This window comes from Hemicordylus capensis, chromosome 4 (genome assembly GCF_027244095.1).
Source record: "Hemicordylus capensis ecotype Gifberg chromosome 4, rHemCap1.1.pri, whole genome shotgun sequence".
Taxonomy (NCBI): domain Eukaryota; kingdom Metazoa; phylum Chordata; class Lepidosauria; order Squamata; family Cordylidae; genus Hemicordylus; species Hemicordylus capensis.
The window spans coordinates 103,968,224-103,989,910 of NC_069660.1; the positions used below are offsets into that span (position 1 = coordinate 103,968,224).

General features: G+C 41.5%; 1 protein-coding gene across 7 annotated transcripts in view; it reads right to left on the reverse strand.

Moving 5' to 3' along the window:
- The window catches only part of JAK1 (Janus kinase 1), a 150,088-nt gene that overhangs the window by 75,662 nt on the left and 52,739 nt on the right, over positions 1–21,687 (reverse strand). For 4 of the 7 annotated variants that reach the window (XM_053243924.1, XM_053243930.1, XM_053243923.1 and 1 more), the window contains exon 1: positions 17,772–18,078. The exons of 1 other annotated variant lie outside the window; for it this stretch is intronic. The gene's annotated coding sequence lies outside the window, so the exon portion shown is untranslated. Of the gene's footprint in view, positions 1–17,741; positions 18,079–21,687 lie in introns of those variants that run through there. 2 more of the 7 variants (XM_053243928.1, XM_053243927.1) reach the window with 1 other exon arrangement.

Genomic DNA, 21,687 nt, shown 5'->3' on the forward strand with positions numbered 1-21,687 from the left:
AGCTTCCTGCCATCCACGTCAGCCGGTGCAGGTAAGGGTTTTGTCTCGAACCATGCTGGGAAGACCCCACCACGATGGAGTAGGCTTAGGATGTTTAAAAAGATGTTCAGATTCAGTATGGTGCACACAGTACAGATGGTTCAGCTTCCTTGAAGATGGGTGGATAGATGCAGGCTTCCCCTATACACCCTTCATCACTTCTGTGACAGCAGGCAACAATGGAAATGAAACAGGAGTAGCAGCATCAGCTTAAATGGGGTCAAAATTGGAACTTTTGAGCCTTCAGGGGCCACCTATATCTCAAGTCCCAAAGACATGGACATCCCTTGAAGTTGGGTCAGTAATCTTCTGCAGAAGTAGAAGGGTGGTCCGGGACAGTCATCAAGGTCCAGTAAGGCCTGTGGTATATCAGTGTCACCTTGAGTGGAATCGTCATCTCCTGAATCCAACCCACACTCAGGCAGTGAAGTCAGAACTCTAGGTTTGTGTACCGGTGTGTTTGTACAGAAGCCTCAGACTTAGTGGCCTTGGGTTGCTTGCCCTTGCCATCTGGAGCAGGCACAGCCTTGGCTTTGGAGGAGGCAGCCCTCGTAGGAGGTGGTGATGGAGATTGATCAGTAGCAAGGCAGGCGAGGGCTATATACCTGATGAGGAGCCTGTTCCCAGTCATCCACCTCCTAATGATTAGTGATGTGCACAGACCGGTCCAGAGGCCATTCTACAGGCCCCTGGACCGGTCCGAGCATCGGCAGTTAGTTGTTCAAACAGACTAAGGTGGGGGTCCCTTTAAGGGCGGGGGAAGGTTGTACTTACCCCTCCCGCTGCTCCCTGCCCCGGCGTGCCTTTTTTTGGTAGCAATTGGGGCGGCAGGATACCTCCCTGCCACCCCCTCCCCCTCTAGGCTGCAAAAGGTTTCAGGAACGTGATGTGTGCACGCGCAAAAGGCTTCAGGAAGCGTCACGTCTCCGCGACATGCTCACGCGTGTGTGGCCGGGCGCACGTCGCGGAGACATGACACAAAAGGCTTCCTGAAGCCTTTTGCAGCCAAGAGGGGGAAGGGGCGGCAGGGAGGTATCCTGCCACCCCAATTGCTACCAAAAAAAGGCGCGCCGGAGGGAGAAAAGTGGCAGGAGGAATAAATACACCCTCCCTCCGCCCTTAAAAGGACCCCCAACCCAGTGCTGGACTGCAGCTCTGCAGTTCCGTGCACATTTCTACCAATGATTGCACCTGGAGTACCTAGGGCAGTAAGGGGCCACCCATGGCTCCACCCACACATTGTCCATTCGACGGTGTTCCTAACAGATGGAGCTCTTCAATAAACACTCCCTCCCATAAGGTGGAGATGTGCAATAGCCTGAGGCGCATCCCCTACGACGGGGTTTGTACTCAAGACAGATGGGCTCAGATCAGGCTCAGAGCTTCTGTCTGGCTCACTATCTTGGTCAGGTTCAGGGTTGGGATGGGACAGGCACACTGCGCTCCTTCAACGGTGAGTGGGATGGAACCTGAGGGAGGGTAAGGTGGCTGCCGAGACAATTTGCTTGGGCTGTGAGTGTTTAGCAGAACTTTTCCTTTCCTGGGGGGGGGGAGGGGCTCTGCCATACTTCTCTTGGCCACCACCATTGGTACAGAGTGATGTGTGGGCAGTTTAGATGCAGTTCCAGAAGGCCCCGCAGCAGAGATTGCCAGAGTGGCAGGCGGGGGGGAGCACCTTCAGGGTGAGTTTCCTCAGCTATGCTAGAGTTCATAACTGAGCTAACAGGCATAGAAAGCGGTGCACAGCAGGAGCAGAACTGCCTTCCCTGAGTCAGAAGCACCAAAAAATGAATTGTGGTTCAAATTTTCTATTTTGGATTTGTAGTATATATTACCAACAACCAGCCAAAATAATAGTAAATGGGTCTCTCTCTCAAAATTGCATTATAAGTAAAAGGTACAAGACAAGGATGTCCGCTTTCCCCACTGCTATTTATACTCGTTCTAGAACAACCCCTGGCAATTAAAATTCGACAGGAGCAATTAATCCGAGGTATTAATATGGGGAACTAAGAACATAAAATAAAATTGTAAGTGGATGATGTCCTACTTACTATTACTCAGGTTAAAGACTCTTGACACATTGATGACACAGATACATAAGTACAGTTCTGTCTCTGGTTACAAGATTAATAATGACGAAACACAGATTTTGACCTGGAATATTATAAAGGCAGAAATGGAACATTTTCATAATGTTTCAGGATTTCAAAGATTAAATTAAAGCCAATTAAATACTTGGGAATTAAACTAACATGGAATAATAAAGATCTGCTTGGCAGGCAGATCTTTCATGGCTTGGTAGGATTTCTGCAATAGAAATGAATACTGTATTTTATGGACTATAAGACTCACTTTTTTCCTCGAAAAATATCCACCAAAATTCAGGAGCGTCTTATATGTTTTAACAGTTTAATATGTTAAAACTCTGAAAAACTGGATTAAAATTAAGGTGCGTCTTATAGTCCGTAGCATCTTATAGTCCGTAAAATATGGTATATTACCAAGAACGAACTTTCTTTTCCAAATGATTCCTATAAAGATTGATGACAAGATTTTTTAATAAGTGGCAGAGTCAGCTAAATTCATTTATTTGGAATTACAAAATACCTAAAATTTGATTTAAAGTTATACAGGATCTAAAAGAGAGAGGTGGGCTAGCCGTTCCTAATTTAAAGCTTTATTATTATGCTAGCTGCCTGACCTGGATTTCCGACTGGATTACAACCCCTTATGGTCGTTTTGCCAGTATGGAGAGCTCTGGTCTTTCCAGAGGACTGCATAATTTTCTGTGGGTAACCAGTATGAGAAAAGATTTGGAGATACAACAACATGCTATCAGACAAAGTCTTTTGTGTGTTTGGGATAAATACCAAAAAAGAACAAGTCCGAGACTATCTCCTTTGGCATCAATTTTGAATGTTTACTTTTATGAAGAAGTAAATCTTCATAAAATCTTCTTATAAGTAGAACATTTTGGAAAGACAATTTATATACTTTGCAAAGTTTAATTCAGGACTTAACACAGAGCAAGTCAGATTTCGAATCTCAACAACCACCTTGGTTCCAACAGGTCCATATTAGTTTGATAGTACGGAAAGAGTTACAAATACAAGGTAGAAAACTTAAGAGAAATAAGATGTTTTTTAAGATGGTACGTGACTCCCCTGATAATTGATAAGATAGATAATTCATTTTCAAAAAATTGTTGGAAATGTAATCACCAACCAGGATCATTTTTCCATATGTGGTGGACTTGTAATAAGGCTCAATTGTATTGGAAGCAAATTCATGAGAAAATGGAACAAATTCTAGAGATTAAATTTCCTTTTTTACCAGAAATCTTTCTTTTAAGTATGACAAAACCTTATATTCCTTCTAAATGTAATGAGCTGTCTTTATATATGATTACTGCAGCCAGGATTTTATATGCTCATAATTGGCGTGTTTCTGAAGTCCCCTCTTTAAATGATTGTTTTTTGAAATTATGGGATTATGCCTCAATTTCTAAAGTTTCAGCTTATATGAATGAAGTCTTAGCCGAGTCATTTATGTCAACTTGGGATCCCTTTATAAACTTTAATATCCAACAAGGACATCATTTGTTCCCATTGTCCGGATTTGATTTATGAAGCTTTATGTACCCAGCTTTACGAAACCAAGTGTTGATCAGGCATAATCAAATGTTGAATTTTCTTAGAACTGTTAATATATTTAAAATGTTTTCTTTTTAGTATTTGCTTAAAGAAATATCATGACATTGTATTTTTTTCTTTTGCTTTATGTTTCAATAAAATTGGGGGGAAATTTCTTAAACTAAAAAACAAACAAACACACAAACAGAAGCGCCAACTGCTGCTAAAGCCAGTGTACCAGTGGCGAGCAAGGCTTTCTTCCACAAAAGGGCACGCAACTGTGAGGTATAGTCACAGCGAGCCTGTTTAGCAAGGGCCACACAAATAGTGTAGCGGTCTGTGTGGTGGGCTTCTCCCAGGCATGAAAGGTACTGCTGGTGGCCATCTGAAGTGGGGAATTAGAAAGTACAAGGAACACACTGTTTAAAAGTAGTAGTCACAGCCATAAGCCAAAAGGCTGAATGAAGTCGGGGTGGGGGAGGCAAAAGCCAAACACAAAATGTACAGACAAAAAAAATGACAGGCGGGCAAAAAGAGACTAAGGTAAAGAGGCGGGGAGTAATACAGAAGGCATAGAGGTGGGGTTTGTGTCAAATCTTTAGCTCTGGAAGGTTCCCAAATTTCCTCTGCATGTGCACAGACACCTAGTGTTAATTACAATGGCCACTATGAAGAATTGATGTTTTCCGTATTTCTCTGTATCTCTTCTGGGATTTTTGTGCGTGTGTATATTTTTTATCCCATTCATTAGCAACAAATCTACACTTTGCCAGTTATTGCTAAGGCACCCGCCTAGTCCTGGCTCCACCTCCGCAGCTGCCCAAAATTCTCCCCACTAGTCCTGGCTCCACCTCTCACTACTTGTTGCTCTGCCTATCACCTGCCTGCCTAGCACCCCGCCCAGTCTCAAGCAGCAGCCGCCACCACTGAAATGTACTGAATAATTACCTAACTTCTCAATTAGCGATAAAATAACTAGAGCACAGCTATGCTGCACTACTTCTACATTTTCAATGTAACCTATGGTTTTAACAAAACTTTATTTGGTTCTATTTTACAGAACTCCACCAGCAGAAGGGTATGATTGTACATTAAGCTCTGCAGATTGTTAGTTCTCTCTCACTGCAAAGTGCTATGTCATCTAAAAATGGCAAGATACTACTTATTGTAAAGGGGAATTCCATAAAAAATAGGGACTTAAGTGGAAACTTAAAAATTGCGTAAGCTAACCAAAGTGGTCTCATTTTGTACACAAAAGTTTGAAGATCAGTAATTCATGCAAGATTAACACATTCTGTGGACAAATTGTTAGCCATAAAGTGTGAAATCCTGAAAGAGGCACTTCAGGCTTTCCCCCCATTAGCAAGTTTTTCCCATTTAAAAAGTGTTTAGTGATGATAAAACCACTAAGGAATTAACAAAACTATCAAATCATGCTAAAAACAGAGATAAATCAGGGGAAGAGTTGTTTTTGTTAATGTGGGAGAAAAATGCTTGAGATAAATATTTCTGAAAAGGAATAGAAGTAACTTTTTAGAAAGAATGCCAGATGTAATATGTGTTTGTATGAATGGGTTTAAAAATTAAAAATAAAAGATTGTAGTGTTGGTAGCTTACTCCCAAAAGAGTAAATAAGATTATGTCAGGTAGGAATGCTAATTGTTGGAAATGTGGACAGAGTAATGCTGATTTTTTAACATATGTGGAGGGACTGTTCTATAATGCAGAAGTATTGGAGATCAATAATAATGAACATAAAGAGAATGACTGAAGTTGAGGTGACTCTTAACCCTGTTAGAATATATTAATCCATTAGCAGCACATTATAATATCAAATTTAGCAGATGCCAAAATAGTCATTGCCCCAAGATGGAGGAATACAAGATTTCCTGCTATGAAAGAAGAGATTGATAAATTATGGCAAAAAGCACAACTAAACTGACAAGAATTTGTTATTTTGTGTGATAGACAGAATAAACCCAAGGTTTTTTTATTGAGTGGCAGCCCTTTATTGATTACTGCAAGTCTCAATATAATACAGGTATTAATACTTTTCCCACCCTTGTGGATCTGGTAACGTTAAAACAACTGCTCATGTTCTTCTGTATTGTGATTATTACAGAGATATAAGACGCCAATTAATTGCCCCACTTTTGATTAATTTTCCAGGTTGTGAAGATGATTTTTATTTAAACTATTTGCTCACTAATCTTAATTCGGATGTTATTCATATTGTGGCCAAATATCCTCTCTAATAAAACGCTTGGTGTCCGTCCGTGGACGGACACCAAGAGTGCGTTCGTGCCTGGCCTGTTTTGGACATGCGCGCAGCGCATGCCCAGAACAGAGCAAGGGACAAACGAACGCCAGGACCCGGCGGACATCTTGGGCAGCCAGACGCGGCCGCCCCGAAGAAGCCAGGTATGCGGCGGAGAGGAGCACTGGCCAAGGCGGGGCCAAGGCGGCGGCGGAGCCATGGCCGCGGCCTGGCCGCACCGCCGAAGCCGAGCGGGGGGAGGAGGCGGCGGGGGAAGCTGGCCGAGGTGGTGGCGAAACCGCCGCCGAAGCCTGGTGCCGCCGCCGAAGCCGGGCGGCTTGGGGCCCTTGCCCGGCCGGGGAGACCGGCCGCGGCATAGAGGCTGGCGGCGGCGGGAGGGGGAATGGCGGCCGGGGGCCCCGGAGCACTCACTAGCGCCCGTTACTCAACGGGCCTGCATTTACTAGTTGGTATATAATATGCCAAACGCGTATAAATGTAGTCTGAATTTATATACTTATGTTGTTGTTTACACAGTCAGACAGGTGTTATTGACTGGTTTGTTTTATCCAGACATCGAGTCCTTCCCAAGGACCTGGGATGGCTGAATTTTATTTTCAATGTTGCTGCTGTTATTATAGATATCGTCACAGAATATAGGCTGCTCCCAGTAAAGCTGCTTTTTGTAATTGGCTGATGGTGATTTCTGTGGCCCCTATGGTGTTGAGGTGCTCTTCAAGTTGTTTTGGAACTGCACCCAGGACGCCAATTACCACTGGGATTATTTTTGTCTTCTTCTGCCACAGCCTTTACATTTCAATTTGTAGATCTTTGTATTTTGTTATTTTTTCTATTTCTTTTTCTTCTATTCTGCTATCCCCTGGTATTGCTATGTCGATTATTTTGACTTGTTTTTCTTTCTTCTCAACTACAGTTATATCTGGTATATTGTGTGGCAGATGTTTGTCTGTTTGTAGTCGGAAGTCCCATAATATTTTTGCATCTTCATTTTCTACAACCTTTTCAATTTTATGGTCCCACCAATTCTTGGCTACAGGTAGCTTGTATTTTTTTCAGATGTTCCAGTGTATCATCCCTGCTACCTTGTCATGCCTTTGTTTGTAGTCAGTCTGTGTGATCTTTTTACAACAGCTGATCAGGTGGTCCACTGTTTCATCTGATTCTTTACAAAGGTGGCACTTGCTGTTTGTTGTTGACTTTTCTACTTTTGCTCTTATTGCATTTGTTCTTAGTGCCTGTTCTTGTGCAGCCAGTATTAAACCCTCAGTTTCTTTCTTCAAGTTGCCATTCTTAAGCCATTGCCAGGTCTTGGTGATGTCTGATTTTCCACTTATATTGTGCAAATATTGACCATGCAGTGGCTTATTTTTCCATTTTTCTGCTCAGTTCTTGACTTGTTCTTTCTTGTAGGCCTGCTTTGTTTCATTGGTGTTGAATAGTTTCTCGTTATTGACCATTTGAAGTGCATCTTCTTCACTGTCCTTGATATATTCTTCAAGGCCTCTTTTCTCCTCCTACGGTTTGATGGACTTGCAGCATTCCTCTTCCACCTGAGATGCGAGGGAGATATAGCCCATCTACATCACTGCGGGGGTGCAGAGCATGATTGATGGCCATGATTTTCCTGGTTTTACGATCTAGCGTCTCTAGCTCTGCTTGGGTCCAGTCTATTATTCTGCAGTGTATCTGATAACAGGTATAGCCCAGGTGTTAATGGCTTGTATGCTGTTCCCGCCATTGAGTTTGGACTTGAGGATTTTTCTAACTCTCCTGAGGTATTCACTTCCAATTTTTCTTTTAACTTCAGTGAGTGCGATGTTATCAGCCTGGAGAATGCCCAAGTATTTGTAATGTTCTTTCTCTTCCAGGTTCTTGATCTTGCTTCCATTGGGCAGTTCTATTCCTTCTGTTTTTGTTATTTTTCCTCTGTTCATTATTATTACAGCACATTTGTCTAGTCCAAACTCCATTGCTATATCGCTACTGAATATACGGACAGTGTTTAGTAGTGATTCGATTTCTGACTGGGACTTTCCATAAGGGTGGATTTGATTTAAATCAAACTGATTTAAATCACGATTTAAATCACTAGCAGGGTGGATAAAAATCAAAAAATTCCAATTTAAATCAAAAAAATCCGATTTAAATAAAAAAAATCCGATTTTTTTGATTTAAATCAGATTTTTTTATTTTTATCCACCCTGCTAGTGATTTAAATCGTGATTTAAATCAGTTTGATTTAAATCAAATCCACCCTGCTTTCCATACAACTTCACATTGTTGTCCATGTACAGCAGATGGTTGATTTTACTTGATGTTTTAGATGTTTGGTATCCGAGGCCTGTTTTGTTTAGTATTTGTGAAAGTGGGGTCATGGCGATTACAAACAACAGAGGGGATAGTGAGTCCCCTTGGAAAATGCCTCTTCTAATGCTAACCTCTCCAAGTGCCTCGCCATTGATTGTTAACTGTATACTCCACATGCTCATTGCTTTTTAAATAAATATCTGAATGTTTTTGCAGACACCAGTTGTTTCTAAACATTTTAGTATCCATGTGTGAGGCAATGAATCGAAGGCTTTCTTGTAGTCAATCCATGCAACACTTAGATTGGATTTTCTTCTCTTGCAGTTTTCTAAAATCATTTTGTCAATCAGCAGCTGGTCTTTTGTGCCTCTGGTGTTCGGGCAATTTCCTTTCTGTTCAACTGGAAGCTGTTTGTTAGTTAATAAGTGTTGCATCACTTCATCTGCTATTATTCCAGTTAATAATTTGAACATGTTTGCCAGGCAGGTTATCGGTCTATAATTACTTGGAACTGCACCTTTTGCTGGGTCTTTCATGATGAGATGAGTTTTCCCAGTTGTTAGCCATTGTTCAATATCACCTCCTTGCAAAATGTGATTGAACTGTTTTGATAGTTGTTTATGAAGGCTTGTTAAGTGTTTAAGCCAAAAGCCATGCAGTTCATCGTCGCCTGCATAGTGGAGTCCAATTTTTAATTTTCTTTGCTCTTTCGCTTATTAATTCTGGTGTTATTATTAGATCTTGCATTTGTTGGTTACATTTTTTGACCTCTTTCACCCAGCCTGATTTTTTATTATAGTCTATTGGATTGTCCCATAATTTCCCCCAGAATTGTACTGTTTCTTCTTTATTTGGTGTTTCTATGTTTTTTTGTAGTTTCTCCTTCTATGCTTTGGTGGAAACATCTCTGATTCGATTGGAACTGGAGATTCTTCCTGTGTTGTGTAATTCTGGCTTCGTATCTGCTAATCTTCTTTGACACTGCTGTTATTTGCTGTTTTATTATTTCCAGGATCATATTATTATATTATATTATATTATATTATATTATATTATATTATATTATATTATATTATATTATATTGTTGTATTGCTGGTCTACGACCAAAATAAAGTTTAACTTACTTACCCCCCTGAACTGTAAGATCACTGCAATGTGTTATGTTCGTAATTATGTAAGATTGAGTTGAGATCGTATAATTTAATTCTGCTAATGATAGTTCTAAAATTTTAAGAAGAGTATTGAAAAGTGGTGCATTTACAGTTTAATAACATTATTTTTAATACTGTTAAATGTTGAATTAGTGTTAATCAGATGTGTGCTTCAGGACTTACCTGCTTTTCTTTCTATTAATGACTCAATGTGTAACAAGCAAGGATTCTGTTACTTTACAAGGCAATACCATTACTGCGTGTTTGCTTTTCTTGTGATTAAATTATTCCAAGAAGAATTAGTGCAAAACTTTGAGCACAGGGCACTTAGTCACCTGTCTAAGATAGTTGCTGGGCCGAATCTGCATATAATTGCACTGTGCAAAAAGGAAAGTTTTAAAAGGTTATTCCATGACTTAAGTATTTTGAACATTTCAGACACTATAATCAAGGTGGGTTTTCTTTTTAATGGCCTCCTATCAGAAGATGTTCTTTTGCTTGTGGTAATATATAGTATCAAATATTATCTAACCAGGCTGGCAGTGGCAGTGGCTTCTCCAAAGCTGCAAACAGGAGTCTCCTTCATCCATATCTGGAGATGCCAGGGAGGGAACGTAGAACCTTCTGCATGCAGGTGTCCCATTCCCTAAGGGGAATATCTTACAGTGCTACACCTGTAGGGGTTTGAACTAATGTCACATAGAAATGCCTTGAAGTAACCTCAGAGCAATAACGTGACCCAGTTTGGCCGATTGTTGTTTTAATTGGTGCAATGGCATACAGCTAGGAATAACAAATAAAGACTTGAACAAACAAAATTAAGAAAAGTATGGCTGCCAAAGTCTAGTGTAATTGATCAACTGAAAGTCTCCAGCAAAAAAAAAATCTTGTTCTCTGTGCATGTGTGTATATTAACTCAAGACACATAAACAGTGTCTTAAGGCAGGAAACTTCTTAGAATATAAATTCTGCTGACATATTTTCAGGTTAGACTTCCCAGCTTTTATGTTTGTAGAGGTATTTTTAAAAAGAACCCTGTCCCCTCCAAAAAAATCCCAAAATCTTTTTGATATAGTGAAGCATTGAAGGGATCCTAGCAAGTTTGCAAATGCCACGCCCTGTGCCATCCCATCTCAATCTCCTTTATGTTCAGCACATTATACTGGTAGAACCAGGTTTAGCAATGTTATAGCTTTCTCTGCATGTTCTCTCTTCCTAAATCCTACCTCTCCAAGTTCTAGTTTTCATTTATTTCCTCCATTACTTCCTCTTTGAACAGATACTTATTTTTTTATAAATAAATGCTCAAGTTGTAAAATTGAGTTTATACAACTGTGCATATATGCAAAAAGTGAACTACAGTATATCCTATATGTTTCCCCCTCCCTAAAAGAGTGTGCACACAAGACCCTTGAAATAATTGTAAATAGCCCTGTTTTGAGACATTTATTACAAGAAGCCAAATGTCAAATTTCTTTAGGAAAAGATTAATAAACATCACCAAGATGCCTGGTGAATGGATGGACGTGGGAGAGTTTAAAACAAGGTACAAGCTTTTGCTTTAGAGACTAGAAGCAGAGCATGAGTACAAACAGGTACAGAATTCCATGTGGGGTTGTGAACTCTTCTAGCATAGATTTCTTTAACTGTACAAGTCTGCCTGATTATGATGCATATTTAACAAAATCCTTTACAGACATTTACTTTTAAGTACTGGTTCCAACACTCGCCAATTCAGAAATCTGATACTACCAGTGAAGCGCTTCACCCTCATACAATATAATGTTCTGAGATAGATCTACTGACACAGGGGCTGGATAGAAAATGCTCTTATAGTATAAGTTAGGTTTCTTACTCAGATGCTTCATAAGAACATAAGAACAGCCCGGCTGGATCAGGCCCAAGGCCCATCTAGTCCAGCATTCACACAGTGGCCCACCAGATGCCACTAGAAGCCTACAGGCAGGAGTTGAAGGCATGCCCTCCCTCCTCCTGTTACTCCCCTGCAACTGGTACTCAGAGGCATCCTGCCTTTGAGGCTGGAGGTGGCCTATAGTCTTCCGACTAGCAGCCATTGAAAGACCTCTCCTCCATCAAGTTATCCAAACCCCTCTTAAAGCCATCCAGGTTGTTGGCTGTCACCACATCTCGTGGCAGAGAATTCCACAAGTGGATTATGCGTTGTGTGAAAAAGTACTTCCGTTTGCTGGTCCTACATTTCCCGGCAATCAATTTCATGGGATCACCCCTGGTTCTAGTGTGATGCGAGAGGGAGAAGAATTTCTCTCTATCCACTTTCTCCACACCATGCACGATTTCATAGACCTCTATCATGTCTCCCTGCAGTCGTCTGTTTTCTAATCTAAACTAAATAGCCCCAGGTGCAGTTGTAGCCTTGCCTCATAAGAAAGGTGCTCTAGGCCCCTGATCAGCTTGGTTGCCCTCTTCTACACCTTTTCCAGTTCTACAATGTCCTTTTTGAGATGTGGTGACCAGAATTGTATGCAATAGTCCAGGTGTGGCCGCACCATAGTTTTGTATAAGGGCATTATAATATTAGCAGCTTTATTTTCAATCCCCTTCCTAATTATCTCTTGCATGGAATGGGCCTATTTCACAGCTGCCGCACATTGAGTCGACACTTTCAACAAGCTGGCCACCATGACCCCAAGATCCTTCTCCTGGTCAGTCACCAACAGCTCAGATCCCATCAGTGTATACTTGAAGTTGGGGTTTTTTATCCCAATGTGTATCACTTTACACTTGCCAACAGTGAACCGCATTTGCCATTTTGTTGCCTAATCTCCTAGTTCAGAGAGATTCTTTTGGAGCTCCTCACAATCTGTTTTGGATTTCACTACCCGAAATAGTTTGGTATCATCTGCAAATCTGGCCACCTCACTGCTTACCCCTACTTCTAGATCATTTATGAATAAATTAAAAAGCACAGGTCCCAGTACAGATCCCTGGGGAACCCCACTTTTTACTTCCCTCTATTGTGAAAACTCTCCACTTATCCCTATCCTGTTTCCTGTTCTTCAGCCAGTTAACAATGCATACATGTACTTGTCTGCTTATCCCATGACTGCTAAGTTTCCACAGGAGTCTTTGATGAGGAATTTTGTCGAAAGCTTTTTGGAAGTCCAGGTATACTATGTCAACTGGATCACTCTTATCCACACACTTGCTGACACTCTCAAAGAACTCCAAAAGGTTGGTGAGGCTGTGAACAAGATCCATCTAAAGCTAAAACATTACAGGTGTCAGAGCTACAATGTGTCAGAGTTAGTGTACTACATTTGAAGGGAAGAAACAAAGAAGGAAGAGGCTTGCACTATGATAAAAATGCATAGAAATCCATATAGATTTCTACACATGCATATGTGCTACTTTCATCTTTTGTGCATTATATTCTGATATTTTACTGCACAATCACCTTACTGTATGAAAGGACCAGAGTACTCCAAATCTAATCTATTGATCAAGGTAGAATCTTTCAGTATGCTTCTCACACACAAATCTACATAATTTAAACCAAGGTCCAGCACAGATTTGCAGCTCTACTAAGTATCATCCTACCTTGTGAAGATGCTATTTCCTGTACTGTTTAAAGTTTATGCATAGTATCTCCCATATAGAAGAAGCTTCTATATCAGATAATTCCCAGTGCAGTTCATATCTACTGAAATTCGTAATTGAAATTCTTCAATTTATACATTACATATGCTTTAAATAGTTAGGCAAGACATGTATCATGATTGTCATCCACAGCACCAACACAAGAAGTATATTTACTACCCCATTTCCTTTGGGAAATGAATTTCATTATATTACAACCGGAGACTGCAAGTGTATGCACACCTACACAGGAACAAACTCCACTGAACTCCAAGGGACCTACTTTTTACCCAACAAGCAGAATGTTGTCTTGCATGTTACTAGTTTAATTACCAATTTACTATACCCAATAATTTGTGTTGCTTTTTATTTTTACAACACCCTCACCACCACATAACCAGTGCTTCTTAGAGCAATGCCAGTTTTAGATTCTTAGCCCATTCTATGTTCTAAAACTTGGGGGTAGGCAAGAATAACTTCAGTGGAAATTGTAAAGCACAGTTCCTTTTAAACCACTTATCTTTGGTACCTGGCAAGGAAGCACTGTGCTTAGTTGATTGCAGCCCCATATCTTATGTTTATCCAGGAAATGCCTGGTTGCTCTCATTAAGTCCCCTGAGTTCATAATCCTATGATGTTTATTCAAAAGTCTAAAATTCCAAGAAGGATGAGTTCTTAAAATAAATTCAGAGCCAAAATGCATCACACCTTCAAAATTAACAAAAACAATTAAACCATGAAGCAGACTAGCATGCAAAGCCATGATAAATAATCTCTAATTCCCAGCACTCAAAAATACAGTTGAGACAATACTAAAAAAGAAGGGGTCAAAGTAACAACAACATCCAAGTGAAATCAGCATTCTCCACAGCCACTCAGTTTTAGTGCAACCTATCAAAAAGGTACTGACCACATACTATATGTTTGAAAGAACTGGCTCTGTCACTCGGTAGGACTGGAATGTTTCCAACTCTGTCACTATTCTAACAACTAAATTTCATTTTACTCAATATCACCAAAGATCTCGTCCAATCTGTCTTTCTCGCCTACAGTTGTTTAACAGTAATTCAAGAGGTATTTGAGAACAAATTATCACTGTAAGAAATAAGCAGCCCTATCCTTAACACTGTGCTCCTTGACTTAAGTCGTTGGAGCACAGTGAAGTCAAGGAACACAGTGGAAAAAATGGGACTACGACCAAATGTAAAAAAGACTAAACTAATAACAACAGGTACAGCAACCAGCCTCAGAATTGATAATGAAGACACTGAAGTGGTGGATAGCTTCTGCCTTTTAGGATCGAACATCAACAGTAAAGGATCCAGCAGTCAAGAAAAACATCGCAGACTATCACTTTGTAGGGTTGCAATCAAGGCCTTGGAAAGGATATTTAGATGCTGTGACGTGTCTACACCTACAATGATTAGAATCGTTCGGACAATGGTTTTTCCCATGACACTCTATGGATGAGAAAGCTGTACTTTGAAGAAGCAAGATAGAAAAAGCATTGACGCTTTTGAACTTTGGTGCTATAGAGGATACCATGGACAGCCAGGTAAACAAACAAATGGATAATAGAACAAATCAAACCAGAATTTTCACTCAAGGCACAAATTATCAGGCTCAAACTATCATACTTCGTACACATTATGTAAAGACCCAGCTTCCTTGAGAAGTCCATAATGCTGGGAAAAGTTGAATGAAAGAGAAGAAGAGGACGACCAGCAGCAAGGTGACTGGACTCGATTATGACAACAACGAATGCACCACTGAGAGACCTGAAAGGCCAAGTTGAAAACAGATCATCCTGGAGAGAATCTATCTATGTGGTTGCTAAGAATCAACACTGACTTGTCGGCACTTAATCAATCAGTCTTTAACACACTGGAAGTGAAGCTTCAAGAAGAAGAGCATTGTAATCACTTGAACATTAGTATTATTATTATTATTACATTTATATTCCGCTCTTCCTCCAAGAAGCCCAGAGCAGTGTACTACATACTTGAGTTTCTCCTCACAACAACCCTGTGAAGTAGGTTAGGCTGAGAGAGAAGTGACTGGCCCAGAGTCACCCAGCAAGTCTCATGGCTGAATGGGGATTTGAACTCGGGTCTCCCCAGTCCTAGTCCAGCACTCTAACCACTACACCATGCAGATTACTGCACACTCCTCTGGCAATACACTATTTATCAACATCCTAGCTAATACCAAATATATATACACATGTACACACACACACACACACACCCCAACTAGTAAGTATTAACATGTTACTGTCAGTAAAAACACACAGAGATATGAATTAAGAAACATTATATACACTAATCTCTATATCCTTTTTAGCATCAATAATTCTTAGCACCAGCTTCCTTGGAACTGTAATATTATAAAAGTGATAAGAAATGGGAATAAGCGAGTTTTTCTCTCCTGCTATCCATTACGGCTGCAATATTTAAATCAAACCAATTAACAGAACTTAATAAATTAAAAGGTGCTCCCAAAAAATCCTAGTTAGACAACTAGTTAAAAACTGCAGGTGGCACCCATCATCTTACAAGAAGCATTTCCCCTTCTCTCTCACACAGGAGAGAATGACATTTTGAACAAGACACATTTGCACTGATCTCAAAGGATGCTTCTTGCTCCAGAATGATTGTTTTTATTCATATGCAAACATAAATAAATGAACTTAGATTTCTAATTAGATGACAGCCCTACTATCCATATAAATAGCACTGATTTGATACCAAACATGCATCTCTGGAAACAAAGTAACAACCTGCATACACACACACACACACCCCTCCTTATACCAGAAAGAGAACAAGAGTATTGCACTATATCATTTGGGTTTTTAAGCAATATCTTATTTTGCAGGTTACACAGGCACACATACTTGCACACTTGTTCATAATACCTTAGCATAAATCCTAAATATTTCACTAAAGCATATTGCCACACAGTATATTTAACACGACAATCCAACAAATTTAAACACAAGCATTTGTAATTACTATCTTTGACTAACCACTAATTTTCATCTGGTAAAAGACACTTTACACATTGCATACATGCTAAACTTTTACAGTGTTCTATAATGGCATATTGTTACTCCCCAGAAGAGCTGAAAACCAACATTCATTAATAAAACAATGTAAAGAGGCATGGGTGTAGCATCTATTGGACAAGCAGGGACAAATGTCCCTGGGCCCAGAGGGTCGGGAACTCCCCAAGCAGACCGCCCCTGCCCTGCCGCCACCCTTGCCCTGCTGCCCCACCGCCACTTATCTTTGCCCCCCATGTGGCAGTGGTGGGCTCTGTGGCTGGGCCCGGCCTCTCTGGCCGGCCTGCATGCCTGCCTCTCTCTCTCTCTCTCACAGGCCGGCCAAACTGTGCACCTGCACAGTTCGACTTTCAAAGTTACATGCCCATAACGTCACAGGCACGAGATGTCCATAGTCAAACTGAGAGATAGGCATGTAGGAAGAGCGAGAGAGAGAGGGGCACGCAGGCCGGCCAGAGAAGCCCGGCCTAGCCACAGTGCCCACTGTCATCACCAGGGCAAAGATAAGGAGCTGTAGCGGTGGGGCAAAGGTGGTTGCGGGGTGGGGGGGGGGAGATGTTTGTTGCCCCGCTCCTTGCATCTGATGTCAGACAGGGGGCATGGCTTGGGACCCATGCGCTTTGCACCTGCAATACAGGGGCCCCCCCACCAAAGATTTTGTCCCTGGGCCCCTGGGGGTCTCACTACACCCCTGTAAAGGGGAAATGTAGAGAAGTTTGCCACGTGTAAGATTTTTCACAGCAAAACTAAAGTCCTTTTGCCTGGATGATCTATTCCTTCTGTATGGCACAGAACTTTTCCTTCACTCAAACCCAGTGCCCTTTTGCAGCAATGCAACTGTGCACGCATCAGTTCCTCTTTCCTCCTCCTCCTAGATAAGATCCCTTCCCCTCTCGATTCCCCCAGTACGCAGAACTGTAAACAAGCAACTTCCTGGTACAACAACTTTCTACAGAACCCATTCTGTCAGTGATTCAGGGTTGTGAATCTTTCTTTGAAGACTACAACGTGTCGGTTCGTGCTTTAGGGAACGCCGGTCTTCTGATTAGTGACTTACTCCGTTTGCTGATCGGGATCTCCGAGAGTTGAGCAACACAAGTTGCGGGGGGGGGGTCCCTCCTCACCAGAACTGAAGCCGCCCCCGCGGTACTGTAAACAGGATGTCGGCCATACGCTGTTCTGGTAGAGCCGTTTATAACCAAAGGGCAATGGCAACTTGTATGAGCGTCGACAAGACCAAGTATGCACAAGGGAAGGAAGCGGGTTTTTGTTTCTGGTGCTAACTTCTCATCTCACGGAGAGCCCCAGCACCGCGTCCACCAATCACCTCGCTCTTCCTTCCTCCGGATCAGACTATCGTCTCCTCACCCCTGCCTGCCTGCCTGCCTGCGCGGAGAGCCGAAACGAGGGGGGGGGGGACTACTCCGGATGGCGAGGAATCGGGGTGAGCGAGGGAAACGGTCGCCCCTTTGGGCTTCTGAGGAGGCTCCGGCCACTGCCCCGCTTCCCCCAGGGTAGCTGGGGAGGGAAGGGAGAGCTTGAGGATCCCTTCTCCAAGCCAACCCCGCCTAACTCGCTTTGAGTCCCTCAAGTCCCCACCGCCAACTTTTCACGAGGCCGGCGAAGAAGAGCCCCCCCACACACACACCTTTTTGGTCGACGACGCCCCCGCACTCACCGCTTCCATGTACGCCTCCCCCGACGGAAACGGGTTCAGTCCACGGCGTTCTCACTCTCTGCCCTGCATACTCTTCCTCTCCTCTCGCCAGCCTTAATCGAGACAGGGAAGGGGCTCTTCGCTGCTGGACCTGATCCAGAGCGAGTCTCAAGGGCGAGGCTCCGCCCGCCCCAGCAACGAACTTGCCGCGTTCGCACTAAACCCCTCTGAATCTCACCCGCTCTCCGAGCCAAGGCTGTGCGAGGGGGCGCTAATACGCATGCGCGTGGGATTTCCCCAGACAGGCGCACTAAGAACAGTGACGCAGACGCCTTCTCTGCCTTCGGGTAGCAAGTGGGAATATCCTTGGCCAACGAAGGCAAAAGGAAAGGGGCTAGGAAGCGGCGCCCTCTAGGGTCTCTTTTCACATTATCTTCAGATGGTGAAGGAGAAGAGATCATGAGAAATCACAATACCCACATCAGCGTTTCTCTTAATAAATATAGCTGGCTTCTCCGGTTGCACAGTAGCCCTGAGAGTTCCAGCCAATTCTACTTCCATTTGCACAGATAGAGCAATAAATGTTTTATTAATGTTTTATTAAATATTATTAGTAAATAATATTTACTAATAATACATACTATATATTTATATTATGCCTTTAAAGGCATTTATATTACACCTTTCTTCAGTAGAACTGCAGCAGCTTCCTATAGAGGCACTGACCAAACCCAGTCTTTCTTATCTTCATCAAGCTTGCTTTGTACAATCCTGAAGGGTTCAAACATAGAGGGGATGCTTCTCAGATCTGCAGGCAACACAAAGCTGGGGGAGATACTAACACCTCAGAAGAGAGAATCAAAATTTAAAATAATCTGGGCAGGCTCAAACATTCAGCCAAAAACTACAAGATGAAGTCCAACTCATCTGTAAATTTCTACTTGCATTAAGATGAGAAAATTAAAGGAACAATTATAGAATGAGGGAGAGACCTGACTTGGCGGTGGTAAATGTGAAAGGAAGTGTGTTAGCTGATCACAATGAACCAGCAGTAGGATGCTGAAGCTAAAAAAGCTATTGCAAATTTGCAATGTTATGCTGCATTAACAGAGGCATAGTGTTCCGATGATAAGAAGTGAAAATACATGCTGTGGCTTTTGTAAAATAGACAAAAGCCAGAGCATGTATTTTAATTACTAAATGCTAGGAGAAACAACTGTGTTTATATCCACATTATACTTCTCTTTACAAAACTGTAATAAAATGAATGCATGATTCGCCAATAAGATCTATGTTTCTGCTTTATTTGTGAGATTCACCATTTTTGCCAGAATCATAGAATTTAGAGTTAGAAGCGAGAGTGGAGGTCTTCTAGTCCTGTTCAGGACAGGAATCTGTGACAACATCCTTGACATACAGTTGTACAGCTTCTGTTCAGAAAAGTGGAATAGTCTGTCTTGTGCAAGTTTATTTCTTTTCCATGTGACAGCCCTTCCAATATTTGAAGATGGGATTTGTAAAATCCTGTACTTAGTATATAAATAAAATAGAGCACAATAGTTTATGCACATACAGAATCTGCAATACTGGAGATCAGTGAAAATATAATCTCATTCATTTTTCTCCATACCTACATTAGGAGAATGCTTTCTTATTTAAGCAACCTTAATGAATAAATGATTGTACTGAATGCAATGAACAGTTAGTTACTGTCCTGCCTTGGTAACTGCTTACATGTTTAGAACAGCTTGTTTCCTCACACATGATGTACCTTCACTTGACAAAATTAAAGAGCTGCATTCATCTCCACTGTAGGAAAGACTGAGAAATATGATGATTTGTTTGTAGTTTTACAAGTAGTTTAAAGACATGGCATTTTTCAAGATACTGGTCACACTGAAATATCTTGAGAAATAATGCAAATGTTCTTTATGAAACCAAGTACAACATCACATGCGTGGCAAGAACTACAAAGCAGATCTTGAGCAGACAAATACTGTGATTAATTACTCAAAATGTTCTACTGATCTCACCAGCTTAGAAAATGAGAAGACTGAAAAAACTAGGCACCAATATGCATAAAAGGCAGTGAGCCACATCTTTAGAGAAGAGATTTCAACTAGCAAATAACTGTCTGTGGTATCTTGAGGTTCCCAAAGACATTAAAGAGTACAAAGGTATCCAAAAGCTAAGATGAGACAATAGCAGATGGAAGAAGGAACAAAATAAAAGAAAGTTATGCAGCATTTACCTATGATTACCTGAAGAAGAGATTCAGAACAACATGGGGGGGGGGAGAAGTTTGCACGGGTAGTAAATTTAAGGACTAATGCATTATATAGATACTTTCAAAAGTGACAGATCTTCTACTAGAAGTATGTGACCCAACTTTAGCTGGCATGCCTGTCAATATACAACCAAGTGGTACTGCAAAATGGATTGCATAGACCAGTGACATTTTTACTTCCCCCTCCCCTCAACCTTCATATTGATATTCTGCTTTTCACCCTGGCAATTGATTCTTATGGATAAAGCCCTGGATAGAGATAAGAGAAGGGGAGAGGCAAGGCTAAGGCCAACCTTATCATGAGCAGATTTCAGAAGAAAGCCAACCTTTTGCTGTCACCAGCAACCTATCTCTGTGTGTCCAAAACCAAACCAAAAACCAAAGTCAACAGCCTGCAGATTCAGAGCAGGGAGCATCATTTTGAGTTTGGACTACGAAGCTGAAATTGGCTCCGTGTTCCCAGTAACTGATTCGAATGCAACACAAAGTTTCTGCTAGTGAATGTGTTTTTGCTTCAGGGTGTTGAAATGTCTGAAAAGGAAACAGATGCATATAAGAGAAGTACAACAAGCATCAAGAGGGAGGCAGGGAGAGAAAAGGGAACCAGTGTGATTTAGTAGGAAGAGTCTTGGACTAGGACTCTACTAGTTTTATACTGCTGCTGCTACTACCGTCATCCCTCACCAACTGCTAGGGTTCTGTTCTGGCAAAACCTCACTGTTGGCAGTTTTATGGTTGGCGAGGCATTGAAGTCTATAGGAAACTGGAGTTTAGGGGAACCACAACCGCAAAAAGACCTAAAAATAAAGGAAAAAATAAAAAAATGCAAATAATTTAAAAAAAAAATCCTGTAATATCTCGAGGAGTCATCAAGTAGAATGAGCAAATCAAACCTCTGGAAATGTCTTGAACCCCCCAAAATCACGCAAAGGCATTTTAAATTGACAAGGGACAGCAAGGGTCACCAAGAGAAATGAGCAGATTGAACCTCTAAAACCACAAAAATTGCTGAAACCCACCCTCCAATCACTAAAAAAAACCTTGCCAGCTGAGGATACTCAGATCATGGTTGGCAAGACCTGTCACAATTTCCTATTCACATATACTTAAAAATCACAGTTGGTAAAACCATGGTTGGCAGGGGATGACTGTACTACTATCTACTGTATCTATCTATCTATCTGTCTGTCTGTCTGTCTATCTATCCACACACACACACACACACACCACTTTTCAACAACAACAACAACAACAAAGGTTATCAAAGTAGTGCACATCGTGGAGGAGGAGGTGGTACCTTGTTCCCAAAGAGCAAATATTCTAAGAAAAAATGCAAGATTGACATCAGGAATAGTTACTGAAGAAATGCTGTGCAGGGATAAAAAGGACTAGTTGCTTTTGCCCCTGCTAAAAATAAGAGAATCGCCACTTTTAAAGGTTCCTCTTTAGCAAGGGTTAGAAGACCATCCCTAGAAGATCAAAGTTCAAAGAAAGGGAAAAACAGCACCCGCCATAAGAACTGGGGAAGATGGTTAGCAGTGTTGTGTAGGATGTTTATGCAATGTTGCCACCTTTTCCGGACAGCTGGGTACAGGCGCAAAAGCAGGTGGGGAGCTTCTGCTGTCAAAAGGCATACCACCACACCCCAGA